General features: G+C 53.7%; 1 long non-coding RNA gene across 1 annotated transcript in view; it reads left to right on the forward strand.

Moving 5' to 3' along the window:
• Window positions 1–11,307: 11,307 nt before the first annotated feature.
• LOC142250587 (uncharacterized) overlaps window positions 11,308–15,516 on the forward strand; it is a 45,837-nt gene continuing 41,628 nt past the window's right edge. Inside the window, exon 1 of the long non-coding RNA XR_012725229.1 lies at window positions 11,308–11,391. This is a non-coding gene — a long non-coding RNA (uncharacterized LOC142250587). The remainder of the gene's footprint in view (window positions 11,392–15,516) is intronic.

Here is a 15,516-nt window from a genome sequence, read left to right on the forward strand (position 1 = left end):
CTCTGTAAACCCTAAACCCCCTCTACAGCAATAGGCCCCCTTATCCCGCCTCTCTCCCCCCAGCCCTTCCCCCCAGCCATAGCCTCTCTCCCCCAGCCTCAGCCTCCCTCCCCCCAGCCTCTCCCCCCCAGCCTCAGCCTCCTTCCCCCCCAGCCTCAGCCTCCTTCCCCCCAGCCTCTCTCCACCCAGCCTCAGCCTCTCTCCCCCCAGCCTCAGCCTCCCTCCCCCCAGCCTCTCTCCCCCCAGCCTCCCTCCCCCCAGCCTCAGCCTCTCTCCCCCCAGCCTCCCTCCCCCCAGCCTCAGCCTCTCTCCCCCCAGCCTCAGCCTCTCTCCCCCCAGCCTCAGCCTCTCTCCCCCCAGCCTCAGCCTCTCTCCCCCCAGCCTCCCTACCCCCAGCCTCAACCTCCCTCCCCCCAGCCTCAGCCTCCCTCCCCCCAGCCTCCCCGAGTATCAGCCTCTCTCCCCCCAGCCTCCCCCAGTATCAGCCTCTCTCCCCCCAGCCTCCCCGAGTATCAGCCTCTCTCCCCCCAGCCTCCCCCCAGCCTCAGCCTCTCCCCCCAGCCTTCCAGCCTCTCTCCCCCCAGCCTTCCAGCCTCTCTCCCCCCAGCCTTCCAGCCTCTCTCCCCCCAGCCTTCCAGCCTCTCTCCCCCCAGCCTTCCAGCCTCTTCCCCCCCAGCCTTCCAGCCTCTTCCCCCCCCAGCCTTCCAGCCTCTTCCCCCCCCAGCCTTCCAGCCTCTCTCCCCCCCAGCCTTCCAGCCTCTCTCTCCTCAGCCTCCCCCAGTATCAGCCTCTCTCTCCTCAGCCTCACCCAGTATCAGCCTCCCCCAGCCTCTCTCTCCTCAGCCTCCCCCAGCCTCAGCCTCTCTCCTCAGCCTCCCCCAGCCTCTCTCCTCAGCCTCCCCCAGCCTCAGCCTCTCTCTCCTCAGCCTTCCTCAGCCTCAGCCTCCCTCTCCTCAGCCTCAGCCTCCCTCTCCTCAGCCTCCCTCTCCTCAGCCTCCCTCTCCTCAGCCTCAGCCTCTCTCTCCTCAGCCTCCCCCAGCCTCAGCCTCTCTCTCCTCAGCCTCCCCCAGCCTCAGCCTCTCTCCTCAGCCTCCCCCAGCCTCAGCCTCTCCCAGCATCAGCTTCTCTCTCCTCAGCCTCCCACAGCATCAGCCTCTCTCTCCTCAGCCTCTCTCTCCATCAGCCTCTCTCTCCTCAGCCTTCCCCCAGCATCAGCCTCTCTCTCCTCAGCCTCCCCCAGTATCAGCCTCTCTCTCCTCAGCCTCCCCCAGTATCAGCCTCTCTCTCCTCAGCCTCCCCCAGTATCAACCTCTCTCTCCTCAGCCTCCCCCAGTATCAGCCTCTCTCCTCAGCCTCCCCCAGTATCAGCCTCTCTCTCCTCAGCCTCCCCCAGTATCAGCCTCCCTCTCCTCAGCCTCCCCCAGTATCAACCTCTCTCCCCCCAGTATCAGCCTCCCTCCCCTCAGCCTCCCCCAGTGTCAACCTCTCTACATCCCACCTCCAGTATTAGCTTATTTACCTCCCCCCCCGTAGCATTAGTCTTCCCCTCCCCCTCATGCCCTGTCTGTAGCTTTAGCGCCAAGAAGGGGCGGGTACAGGGCCCTCCTTGCATGATTATAGTGGAAAAAGGCATCGCAACAATCACCAACTAACCTGTAAGGTGCCCATACATTCTAGGCTTTGCCTTAGCACTTACCTGCTCCGCTGCCGGCTGCCCTGCTCTGGTGATTATCCTCTTCTGGCTGGCTCCAGCTTCAGTCGCATCCTCCTCCGCGGCGTGTGTCGTCTGCAGCATTGGACGCTGCAGTACGGTGCAGTGAGGTGATTGACGTGCCCGCGTGCCTCTGACCCGGAAGTGCACGCGCTGGAACTTCCGGGTCAATCAGCTCACTGTGCCTGCTGCACCTGCCGTGTTTTTGTAACAACAAATAAATAGAAGTGAGTCTCTCCTCCCTCTCAACCCCCCCCCCCCCCCGAGAACACAGTGGATTCACTAAACTGTGTAACGGAGGGAGGGGCGTGGGGCGGGGGATGTAAAAAAAAAAATTTTTTTTTGCTGCCAGAAAAAAAGTGCCGCCCCCCGCAACGTGCCGCCCTAGGCACGGGACCACGGGTGCCTAATGGCAAATACGGCCCTGCTTGCAGGTATAAATGAGTGCCTATACAGAGAATACAGGCTCCTTGCAAGTATAAATGAGTGCCTGTACAGAGAATACAGGCTCCTTGCAGGTATAAATGAGTGCCTGTACAGAGAATACAGGCTCCTTGCAGGTATAAATGAGTGCCTGTACAGAGAATACAGGCTCCTTCCAGGTATGCATTAGTGCCTGTATAGAGAATACAGGCTCCTTCCAGGTATAAATGACTTCCTGTACAGAGAATACAGGCTCCTTCCAGGTATAAATGAGTGCCTGTACAGACAATACGGGCTCCTTGCAGGTCCTGACTGCAGCTCTTACAGTCTAGCAGCTTCACCATTGAAGACACTAGAGAATACAGGCTCCTTGCAGGTATACATTACTAGCTACATCAGAATGTACAGGCACCAATATATACCTGGAAGCAGCCTGTATGCTCTAGCGTCTTCATTAGTGCAGCAGCTAGACTGTATAGGCGGCAGTCAGGCCCTGGAAGGTGCCTGTACAATCTGATTTAGCCAATAATATATACCTGCAAGGAGCCTGTATTCTCTAGCATCTTTAGTGGTGAAAGTGCTAGACTGTATAGCATACCTCCCAACCGTCCCGGATATAGCGGGACAGTCCCGATTTTATATCTCAGTCCCGTTCTCACACCAGGGAGCTCTGTATCCAGCAGTGCAGTGAGAAGCAGCTGCCACGCCCCCGCACTCTGCCGACCACGCCCCCTCCGGATGCTGGCCACAATCTCTGGATGCCTTCCATGCCTATGATGCTGGCCACGCCCCTTTGCTGTCGTCCACGCCCCCTTTCAATGTGGACACACACACACTTCTCGGATGCCTCCCTTGTCCCCTCCTGCTGCTCGCTCAATGCTGGCCACGCCCCCTTTGCCTGCCCCTTCTATCCAGGATCCTCAGATGTGACCGGCGGCTCATCTGCACAGCGGCTGCTTCAAAAGCGTTTGTTCTGCAACTGAGGTAAGCACACCAGCAGCAGGGAGAGAACAGTGTGCCTGCATGAATGGAGAGGAGGAGAGAGTCCAGCACTTGTGTCTTCTCAGGTCCTCCTGTGCCTGCAATAGAAAAAGCAGACACAGAAGGGACTCAGAGAAAGCAGCCAGAGGAGCCCTCAGTGCCCCCCAGTGCTGCCATCCTGTGCGCTCAATGCCCCCCCAGTGCTGCAAGCCTGTGCCCTCAGTGCCCCACCAGCATGTGTCCTCAGCGCCCCCCAGCACCACGCCAGACTGTACCCTCAGCACCCCACCAGCCTGTGCCCTCAGCGCCCCCCAGCACCACATCAACCTGTGCCCTCAGTGCCCCGCCAGCCTGTGCCCTCAGTGCCCCCCAGTGCTGCCAGCCTGTGCCCTGAACGTCCTCAGCACCATGCCAGCCTGTGCCCTCAGCACCCTGCCAGCCTGTGCCCTCAGCGCCCCCTGTGCTGCCAGCCTGTGCCTTAGTGCCCCCCAGTGCTGCCAGCCTGTGCCCTCAGTGCCTCGCCAGCCTGTGCCCTCAGCACCTGGCCAGCCTGTGCCCTCAGTGCCTCCCAGTGCTGCCAGCCTGTGCCCTCAGCGCCCCCCGTGCTGCCAGCCTGTGCCCTAAGTGCCCCCCAGTACTGCTAGCCTGTACCCTCAGCGCCACCCAGCATCACGCCAGCCTATGCCCTCAGTGCCCCCCAGTGTTGCCATCCTGTGCCCTCAGCGCCCCCCGTGCTGCCAGCCTGTGTCCTAAGTACCCCCCAGTGCTGCTAGCTTGTGCCCTCAGCACCCCACCAGCCTGTGCCCTCAGTAACCCCCTGCAGTGCTGCCAGCCTGTGCCCTCAGTGCCCCCCCGCATTGCTGCCAGCCTGTGCCCTCAGCGCCCCCCCACGGTGCTGCCAGCTTATGCCCTCAGCACCCTCCAGTGCTGCCAGCTTGGGCCCTCAGCGTCTTCCAGCGCTGCCGTCCTGTGCGCTAAGCATCCCTAGGGCCAGTATGTATGCCCCACAGGCCACCACTGTCAGTATGTAGGCTCCACAGGCCCTAGTAATGTGTATGCCGCCTACTGACCCCAGTAATGTCTATGCCACTTACCTCAGTAATGTGTATGCCACCCAAGTAACATGGATGCCCCCAGTGATGTCTATGCACCCCCAGTAACGTGTATACCACCTGGTGACCCCTGCAACATATATGCCCCACCCAGTGCTGTCTATGCCCGCTGTGCTGTATTTTCCCCCAGCCATCACACAGTACGGCCTGCACAGCCACATACCCTGGAGGAGCTGGACGAAGACAAGTGGGGGAGGTGAGTAAGGTGCTTGCCGGCTTCCCCATATTAATACCCCTAATGTGTCTGTATGTATGATGTGTGTATGACTGTATAGATTTATGTCTGTTTATGTGAATTTTGTGAATTTTTCTTCAAATATATTATATATACACACACATCTAATATATAAAGGTGTGTGTGTGTGTGTGTGTGTGTGTGTGTGTGTGTGTGTGTGTGTGTGTGTGTGTGTGTGTGTGTGTGTGTGTCCGCTAAAGGAATCCGCACCGTCGCATGTACAATCACGAAATTTTCCACAGAGACTCCATGTGACTCAGGGAACGTCATAGACTATGTTTGGGCGGGAAAATTTAACCCCGTACTTTCCAGTTACTCTACAAAAATCCTGCAGCTATTAAACTGAATGGAGCTGGGAACTCCAGGCTATAAATAGCAACTGTCAGTGGTTGCTATAGGAACAAAATAAACTGTTAGTATACGAAACTTATGTGTGAGGTAAAAAGATGTCGGTGGTGGGCGGGAAAAGAGACAGGGCGGGAAAAGAGACAGGGCGGGAAAAGAGACAGGGCGGGAAAAGACAGATAGAGATTGAGACAGAGACTGATGCAAATACAGACAGAGAGAGACAGACAAGGAAAGAGACAGACAGCGAGACAGACAGACAGCGACACACAGACAGAGACTGGGAGAGAGACAGAGAGACAGTTTCTACTACAGCTAGTATATATATATATTTGAAGAAATATTCACAAAATTATATATATTTTACGAGGGGGACCCGGGAAAGCGTGCCAAGATGGGAAATGGACAGCTTCCACCGGTCAAGGTCCACTGCGCGGACCGCTGCTATGGTCAGGAAAGAGTGAGCGGGTTGCTACTAGTGATCGTCTGGAATGTCACAGACGATCTATGTACACCAGTCCGCCCTAACCCGTGAGGGTTGTATGGCTCGGGGCTCCTCGTTCGGTGTACTTGTTGCACGGGGACGCACAGAGGTGCCTACGCACGTGTGCCAGCGTGAGTCACAGGAATATGGCACGAGGGTAGCACAGAGGTGCCCATGCACGTGTGCTTTCAAGAATCAGGTGAGTCCGGTGGAGACTCGAGGAGCTCACCTGGGACAGGAACACGGCCTGTTGAATGAGATACTGCCAGAGCAGCAAGGCAGGGGCAAGACCTGCAAACCAGGTGCTGCCTGAGCAGCAAGGGCAAAGCCCACAAAAGACAATGACATCTGTACAGTGGCGTGGCAGAATGCTGCCAGACATCCAAACATAGAAGGCCAGTCATGCACCGCCATGAAGGCAGGGGGAGCTTTTAAGGAGGTGTAGCTCCACCCAAGGGCGGGCGCAAGACGGACGTGACACAATCAGGATTCGTGACGTCCTGGCCCGGCCAGTCAGGATTCAGCACATCACCAGCCTCGTCGTCAGGCCGTGTGATATCAGTGAGCGAATCAGAAGACGTCACGTGGGGCACATGCTCATCTTCCTGCCTCTGGGTCATAAAGGCGGGATCCTCGGTTTCACAATGTGCAGAGATAAGGGAAGTCCTGCTGCTTCCCTGAGCATCCATCCTTTGCACACTGCGCAACCTCTCAGACCCTCTGTGATGCTGAGCAGGAGGGCACGTGGCAGGCAAGGGATGGGAGACCGCTTCATTCCTTCCAAAGGGAGAACCACTAGGTGTCACAATTCTGCTGTGTCTGCGAGCAGGTATATCCTGCAGACCGCGCAGTCTCCTAGACCTTTGGCGCTGTTGAACAGAAGGGCTCGTGGCAGACAAGGAATGGGAGACTACCTCATTCCTTGCAACCGGAGAGCCACGAGGTGTAATATATATATATATATACCCCTGTACGTGTACGTATTTGTGTATGGCTGGGGCCCACTGAGACTCTTTCGCCCGGGGCCCACAAAAACCTGGGGCCGGCCCTGCTGCTGGGTGTTAGTGACATAGAGGAGTAGAAAACGTGGCCTGATGCTTCTAAGGACCCATGCACACCTTCTGGGTTAACAGCGGTTTGGATGCAGCATGTTTTCACTGCATCAAACAGTATGATCACAGTGGATTGATTTATAGAAATCTATGCAGACTGTGCATCTTTTCTCCGCAGCATAATTTGACAAATGTGGCACTGGTATCTGAGCTGCAGGATGTCAATTTATGCTGCAGAGATGCGAGTGTCCTCCACGAAGAGAACAGAGCAAAAGTCCCACAACAGCCCGAACCCGGATCATAGACACAGACCGCTGCGGTCTACTGTAGAGAACACTCTCTGCCCTGCAGGAGGGGACATGCTGCGTCCAGGACCCTGATCATGGGCACGGGCAGCTGTGGTCTCCTGTGGAGAGCACTCGTAGCCCTGCAGGAGGGGACATGCTGCGTCCAGGACCCTGATCATGGGCACGGGCAGCTGTGGTCTCCTGTGGAGAGCACTCGTAGCCCTGCAGGAGGGGACATGCTGCGTCCAGGACCCTGATCATGGGCATGGGCAGCTGTGGTCTACTATGGAGAGCACTCGTAGCCCTGCTGCGTCCAGCCTTGCAGAGCTGCTGGGTCATGGCTGCACTCCCAGTTCAGCTCTGTGCACAACAAATCATCCCTCACTGAGCCCCAGAACCCAAAAATGAAACCGTTACGGGTCACAGAAATTAGCAACAAAAGCAACTTCTTCTCTACAAATTTCCTTTTTTTCTGTAGGATTGGTAGCTGCGTACTCGTACTGAAGTGGAGAATAATACTGCCAGCTCAGTTTTACCATATAGTGCACATTAAAAAAAAAACCCCAACATTGTGGAATTGCGCTTTTTTGCAATTTTAACTCACTTTGAATTTTTCCCCATTTTCCAGTACAATATGGGGCACAATAAATGTTATTCTAAAGTACAAATCGTCTCGCACAGCCCTCCTATGCCTATATTGATGGAAAAATAAAAAAAGTTATGGTATGGTAAAATAGCCCGGCTATAGAGAGGTTAAAGGGATTGTCCAGGCTTGAGGCCACTATCTGCCTGCAGACTGTAGAGTCCTGATTGTGTCGCACCATTATGGTCACATGTCCAGCAGGCATAGCGCATAGTGCTGGCACTGGGAGGATTCAAAAGTCTGACTTTAAGGCTATGTGCACACGGTGCGTTTTTCTCGGCGTTTTTGCGCGTTTTTCGGGTGCGTTTTTGGCCTCAAAACTGCATGACTTTGCTTCCCCAGCAAAGTCTATGAGTTTTCATTTTTGCTGTCCCCACACAGCGTTTTTTTTCAGCTGCGTTTTTGTGGTGACCACAAAAACGCAGCATGTCAATTATTCCCGCGTTTTTCACTGCGCTTTTCATCCATTGAGTTCAATGGGATGTTGAAAGACGCAATGAGAAACGCAAATAGCTGCGTTTTGGTGCGTTTCTAAGACCAAAAACACAGCTATAAGCGCAGGAGGTGGGTAGTAAAGTGACGTGTACAGGAAGAGGATTCCTTCTGTCAGTATAGACAGAAGCATGAATCCTCCCGGTACCGTCACCGCCGCGTCCATCTCCCGTCCTGTGCATGTATGCTGCCGTGCGACGCCATGTACAGGCAGGAGGTGGAAGCGGCTGCGAAAACAAAAGTTAACAGTAGAATAAAAAAAAAAAAAGTTATACTCACCTGTCTGCAGCCTCCCGGTGCCATGCCCGCTCCCAGCTCCTGTCACGGTATCGCCGCTCCCGCTCCGGCTGTGTGCAGTCTCCCCGGGGCAGGACCTTGCTTGCAGGACCTGGCGATGGATCACCTGATGCAGTCACCTGACGCATCAGCTGATCGAGTCTCGGGCTGACGCGGGCACCCGGCCGGTATCAGCGGATGCGTCAGGAGACTTCATCCCTGATTACCGGCAGCTGCTGCAGCGATCGGACGGGATCAGACTCCTGCCCCATCGCTCCGGGAGCTGCCGGTAATTCAGCACATAAGTGAGTATTATTTTTTTTTTTTTTCTACTGATGCATCTGCTGATTGTATAATCGGCTTTTATACAATCAGCTGATGTGTGATGTGATTCAGGCACTTGATCCTGACACATCATCTGATCACTTTGCCTTCCAGCAAACCGATCAGATGATATTGGATCCTGATTGGACGGCGCGGGACCCTGACCCAGGATTACTGCGGAGGGGGGTTCTTTATTTCAATAAAGATGGAGTCACTAATTGTGTTGTGTTTTATTTCTAATAAAAATATTTTTCTGTGTGTTGTGTTTTTTTTTTATCTTTACTAGAAATTCATGGTGGCCATGTCTAATATTGGCGTGACACCATGAATTTCGGGCTTAGGGCTAGCTGATAATATACAGCTAGCCCTAACTCCATTATTACCTGGCTAGCCACCCGGCATCAGGGCAGCCGGAAGACCACAGACCACGATTGCTTTCTGTCAGCTCCACGCAGCAACTGAAGTGAGCTGCACGATCAGCAATGACGTCACTCAGGTTACCCGCGGCCACCGCTGGATTCTCCAACTGTGACAGCAAGTCGCCCGAGTGACTGAAGTGAGCTGCGCGATCAGTGATGACATCACAGGTGAGTTGCGGTCTCAGGTGGAGGACTACAGCTGACCGTGGGTAACCTGAGTGACGGCACCGCTGATCGCGCTGCTCACTTCAGTCACTCAGAGGATTTGTGGTCACCGGTAAGTCCTTCACGGGTGACCGCTAACCAGGACGCGACACACAGACAGAGCCCAGGATGACAATGAAGTCGGGTGAAGTTCATCCGAGTTCATTCTCATCACACGACTCTGTCTGTGTCTGCTGTCAGCGGGCATGTAGCAGAGCTGAATTGACAGGGGGACGCACTGCCAAAAATGCATCCAAAACGCATGCAAAATGCATGGAAAAAGCATCCAAAATGCATGCGTTTTGGATGCATTTTTTTTGACAAACACAGTGTTTACATTTGTCCAGTCTGCCAGAGGATGCGTTCTTTTCCGCAGTGCGCACATACCAAGCTGAGGTCACACTGGCATATCACATGTGATGCGATATGCTAATGACCCTCGGCTACTGCTGTGCTGTGTGCGTGAGCCATTACACTGTGATCTGATCCTGCGGATCACAGCTGAGGAGGAGAGGGAGGGATTAAGGAGGTCGGGCGTTCAGTTGGGATGAGCCCTGGGCCTTGCTGTCTTTTTAAAGTTGGCCGGATCAGCGGACGAGAGCACCCACTGACCCCCGTGTCTCCACAATTGGAACAATCAGAATAGTAAGTTGCCCGTATTCACTAATTCCTCCCATTAACCAAAAGCACAGTATTATTACAGATATTTTGTCTAAAAGAGCGGATCTGTCATGAAGTCTGCAGTTTTGTACATGGGGTAGATTTAGGGGAAAGATCTGCTTTAAAACAGAATTTTGTGGTTTAAAATATTCTAGTTTAAAAGTAGCACGGCCAAGTTTGCATTTATATTTTAATTTACTACTTAGAAATAAATCTATGTATATTTTTTTAATTATTGTTTCTAAAACAATGATTGTCGTTGCTGACTGGGTGTGGTTAGAGGCATGGCCATGGGCATGGCCTAAAAAATTGCGAGGGCGCGCTCTGCGTGCCGCAAACTTTGTCCCTCTTAACCTTTTAAAGGGAACCTGTCAGCAGAAATGTCCCCTAAAACCTAACAGATTCCCCCTCTGCAGCTCCTGGGCTGCATTCTATAAAGGTCCCTGTTATGATTGTGCCCACTTTCTGACCGAAAAAAAGTGTTTATAAAGTTGTACCTTTTTGGCTTCTGATTCTGTAAATCTGTCACGGGGGCGGGCAGCCTGATGGCCGTTATTCTGCCCCCTGGTCCTGTATGCCGCCCCCATCGCTGATTTCAATACTTCTGGACGCCGCCCACTGCTCCAGCCATCCCCGCGCATGCCCAGTGCCCATCTCTCGGGGATGAGCACTGTGCCCAGCATCACCGCTGGTGACGTGCACGCAGGGTTAAGATTATGGGCGGTGCTGTGATGTTTATTCCTAAGCAACCGCCCATAATCGCGGGACCGCGCTTTCGGTGTAGTCACTGCTCCGCGCTCTTCCCATCTATTTCCTGCCTCGGGGCAAGATGGGAAGGAGGCGAAGTGAGGTCAGCAGCAGCGCGCTTGCGCAGAAAGAAGCAGGCCGAGGGGGAAAGCGCGGTCCCGCGATTATGGGCGGTTGCTTAGGAATAAACATCACAGCACCGCCCATAATCTTAACCCTGCGTGCACGTCACCAGCGGTGACGCTGGGCACAGTGCTCATCCCCGAGAGATGGGCATTGGGCATGCGCGGGGATGGCTGGAGCAGTGGGCGGCGTCCAGAAGTATTGAAATCAGCGATGGGGGCGGCATACAGGACCAGGGGGCAGAATAACGGCCATCAGGCTGCCCGCCCCCGTGACAGATTTACAGAATCAGAAGCCAAAAAGGTACAACTTTATAAACACTTTTTTTCGGTCAGAAAGTGGGCACAATCATAACAGGGACCTTTATAGAATGCAGCCCAGGAGCTGCAGAGGGGGAATCTGTTAGGTTTTAGGGGACATTTCTGCTGACAGGTTCCCTTTAACAGTTGGGAGGTATGTGTATAGGCTGCAGTCAGAACCTGCAAGAGCCTGTATTCTTTAGGCTCAACCGTAATATCAGCCTACCCCTTACAGGACCTCCTAAATGCAGCCCATAGTAGTAGCAGTTCCTTCCCTGTGCAAACCCCCATATTGGAATACTATCTTCTCCCCCAAAACACCAAACACACTATGACTCAGATCACCCATACTATGTAAAAAGAAAAACCGACACGATGACTGTAATCACAGCTACGGAGAGCCTTGTGCAACTCCGGCAACCCCCAGCACAACGCCGCTCACAGTGATCAGTCTAGCACTGAACTGAGCAGGCCGCGCCTTTTCCGGTGACCTAATCCCTCACAGTAATTACTCCACTGTAGACAGGACGGGCTGTCCTCGCAGGACTCGTTCATTCAGCACACCGCGCTTCAGGTATGTCTGATTGACTGCTGTGCGGCGTTGGTCGCGTTCGTGGGGCTGGGCTGCGCAGTCTGTAGTGCACCACTGTTTGTAGTGCTCTGCTGTTACTTTGTACTGCACCGCTGTCTGCTGTGCTGCTACTGCGGTCCGCTGTCTGGGTGCACCGCTGCTGTGCTGTGCTGTGCTGTGCTGTGCTGTGCTGTGCTGTGCTGTGTGTGCTGCGCTGCTACTGCGTCCGCTGTCTGGAGTGCACCGCTGTCTGCGGAGGTGCTACTTTCACACATCCGGTTTGAGCTGTGCGGCTCAGGCTACTTTCACACATCCGGTTTTTGCTCTGCGGCACAATACAGCGTTCTGCAGAAAAACTGCAACCGTTTTTTGTTTTGCCGCTGGTTGCATTTTTTTTGCATAGACTTACATTAGTGCCGTATTGTGCCGCATGGGCCTGCGTTCGGTCCGGTTTTTGCCGCATGCGGCAGATTTAGCCGATGCCGCGTCCGGATGGAACGTTGCCTGCAACGTTTTTTGCTCCGGAAAAAAAACGCATTGCGCTGCATCCGGCCGCTGCGGCGCATTTTTCAATGCATGCCTATGGACGACGGATGCGGCGTGATGCGGAAAAAAAAGCATCCGGCCGCCGCATGCGGTTTCTTCCACTGCGCATGCTCAGTAGCGTGCCGCAACCGGAAAAAAACGGACAGGCCGCATGTAAAAACGTATGCAAAGGATGCGGTGTTTTCACCGCATCCGTTGCATAGGTTTCACAGCCGGATTGAGCCGCACGGCTCAAACCGGATGTGTGAAAGTAGCCTCAATCCGGCTGTGAAACCTATGCAACGGATAGGTGAAAACACCGCATCCTTTGCATAAGTTTTTACATGCGGCCGGTCCGTTTTTTTCCGGTTGCGGCACGCTACTGAGCATGCGCAGTGGAAGAAACCGCATGCGGCGGCCGGATGCGTTTTTTTGCCGCATCACGCTGCATCTGGCGTCCATAGGCATGCATTGAAAAATGTGCTGCAGCGGCCGGATACGGCGCAATGTGGTTTTTTTGCCGGAGCAAAAAACGTTGCAGGCAACGTTCCATCCGGCTGCGGCATCGGCTAAATCTGCCGCATGCGGCAAAAACCGGACCGAACGCAGGCCCATGCGGCACAATACGGCACTAATGTAAGTCTATGCAAAAAAACCCGCAACCGGCGGCAAAAAAAAACGGTTGCGGTTTTTCTGCAGAGCGCCGTATTGTGCCGCAGAGCAAAAAACGGATGTGTGAAAGTAGCCTAATGGGTTTTCCCTCTGAGAAATAGTGCTGTGGGGCAAGGCTGCTTTCACACCTCCGGTTTCTGCAATGCGGCACAATCCGGCACTTTGCAGGAAAATCGCAACCGTTTTTTTTTTTTTTTGCTGCCGGTTGCGTTTTTTCTACATAGACTTTAATTTGTGCCGCATTGTGCCGCATGGCCTTGCGTTCCAGCCGTTTTTTGCCGCATGCGGCAGATTTAGCCGATGCGGCGGCCGGATGGAACGTTGCCTGGCACGTTTTTTCATGTGGCAAAAAAAAAAACGCATCACGCCGCATTCGGCCGATGCGGCGCATTTTTCAATGCATGCCTATGGCGGCCGGATGCGGCGCGATGCGGCAAAACCCGCATCCGGCCGCCGCATTCGGTTTTTGCCACTGCGCATGCTCAGTAGCATGCCGCAAGCGGCAAAAACCGGACGGGCCGCATGGGAAAAACTTATGCAAAGGATGCGGTGTTTTCACCGCATCCGTTACATAGCTTGCACAGCCGGATTGAGCCGCACGCTACTTTCACACATCCGGTTTGAGCAGTGCGGCTCAATCCGGCTGTGAAACCTATGCAACCGATGTGGCGAAAACACCGCATCCTTTGCATAAGGCTACTTTCACACATCCGGTTTTTGCTCTGGGGCACAGATTTAGCCGATGCCGCGGCCGGATAGAACGTTCCCTGGCACGTTTTTTGCTGCGGCAAAAAAAATCGCATCTCGCCGCATCCGGCCGCTGCGGCGCATTTTTCAATGCATGCCTATGGACGCCGGATGCGGTGCGATGCGGAAAAAAAGCATCCAGCCGCCGCATGCGGTTTCTTCCACTGCGCATGCTCAGTAGCGTGCCGCAACCAGAAAAAAACGGACGGGCTGCATGTAAAAACTTATGCAAAGGATGCGGTGTTTTCTCCGCATCCGTTGCATAGGTTTCACAGCCGGATTGAGCCGCACTGCTCAAACCGGATGTGTGAAAGTAGCCTTAGGCTATGTTCACACACTGCGTTTTTTACCTGCGTTTTTGGTCCGTTTTTGCTGCAGAAATTTCTTGAGAAATTCTTGTAACCTTTCTGCAGACATTCCCCAGCAAAACCTATGGGGAAAAAAATTAGCTGTGCGCACACTTCGTTTTTTTCTTAAGAAAATTCTTTCAGTAGATTTTCTTAAGAAAAAGAATGAGCATGTCACTACTTTTCTGCAGCTAACTGCGTTATTTCACTCCATTGACTGTAATGTAATCATGAAATAGCGCAGGTATAATGCAGGTAGCAAGTGATGTGCGTTATTCCTGCGTTATTCCTGCGTTATTCCTGCGTTATTCCTGCGTTATTCCTGCGTTATTCCTGCGTTATTCCTGCGTTATTTCGCGTTTTCGGGACATAGTGTACTTCCCTGCACTGCGTTTTGCAGGGAAGTGATGTCACTAGGACAGGAAGAGGAAGGAGAAGAGAAAAATAAAAGCGTGTGCTCCGCTGTGTTTTTACCTTCCAGCCGGGTAAACACACAGCGGCGGCCCGGTATTCTATTCTCAGGCTGGGGAGAGCGAGGGATAGGGTTAATGCCCCCTCCCCCTCCCGCAGCCGAGAATATCAGCCGCAGCTGTCCCGGGACTGTCGCATCCATTATGCGGCAGTCCCGGCGTGTTACCGGCTCTTCCAGATGCCGTGATGCTGGGGCAATCCAGGTAATATGGAGTTAACGGCAACTAATAGCTGCTGCTAAAGATTAGTGATGGCAGCGTCTGACACGAGGTCACTAATCTGAAAGTAAAAGTAAAGAAACACTCACACACTGAAAAATCCTTTATTTTGAATAAAAGACAAAAAGCCCCCTCTTTCTCCAGTGTATTAACCCCTCCCAGACACAGCTCCGACGTAATCCACAGCGATGTCCCCCGGCGCTTCCAGCCCTGCTCCAGCCGCGTGTGACAGTTCTCCACGGGTCAGGGAGCGAGTGCTGAATGCAGCTCCTGAGCGAGGCTGCGGGTAACTACAGGACATTTCTCACGGCCGCTGATGTGAACACATTACCGGCCGCGAGAAGTGCAGTGTGTGGGGGGAAACATGATAAATAAAGCTGGAATATCTATCCCTCTATTATCTATCTATGTATCTATCTATCCATCCCTCTATTATCTATCTTATTTATCTATCTCTCCCTCCATCTATCTATATTATCGATCCCTCTATCGATCCCTCTATCGATCCCTCTATCGATCCCTCTATCGATCCCTCTATCGATCCCTCTATCGATCCCTCTATCGATCCCTCTATCAAATCAAATCAGCTTTATTGGCAGGACCAAATACAAATTAGTTTTGCCAAAGCAAGTGTACATTAGGGACTGGGGCTGTGGGGATGGTGGGTGGGGATTGTAGGAAGGATGGATGGGGGCACATCCAGGGTGGGGACTGTGGGGGCACTTCTAGGGTGGGGGGGGTATGGAAGTCCATGGCTTATGATGGGGCATATCCAGGGTGGGGACTGTAGTAACAGTGGATGGGGCATATCCAGGGTGGGGATTGGGGGGCCACATCTGGGATGGGGGGCTATGGAAGTCCATGGCTTATCATGGTTCTCTTTCTCGGTCTATGACATTCGCTCACATACTGCGCTGCTATCTCCACTGCGCTCTCTTCTTCCCCCAGCAGGATATATATTTTCTCTTCCTCCGTCATGCAGCTGAAATCCGGGAAGAGATGGGAGAGTCTCCTGAAGTGAGTGTCCCTCACTGCTGAGTACTTGGTGCAGTGTAGCAGGAAGTGGGTTTCATCCTCCAGGGCCTCCAGGTCACAGTGTTGGCACAGTCTGTCCTCCCTGGGCTTGTAGCTCTGCTTGTGACGGCCGG

The sequence above is a fragment of the Anomaloglossus baeobatrachus genome, chromosome 9 (assembly GCF_048569485.1).
Source record: "Anomaloglossus baeobatrachus isolate aAnoBae1 chromosome 9, aAnoBae1.hap1, whole genome shotgun sequence".
In the NCBI taxonomy this organism is placed as follows: Eukaryota; Metazoa; Chordata; class Amphibia; order Anura; family Aromobatidae; genus Anomaloglossus; species Anomaloglossus baeobatrachus.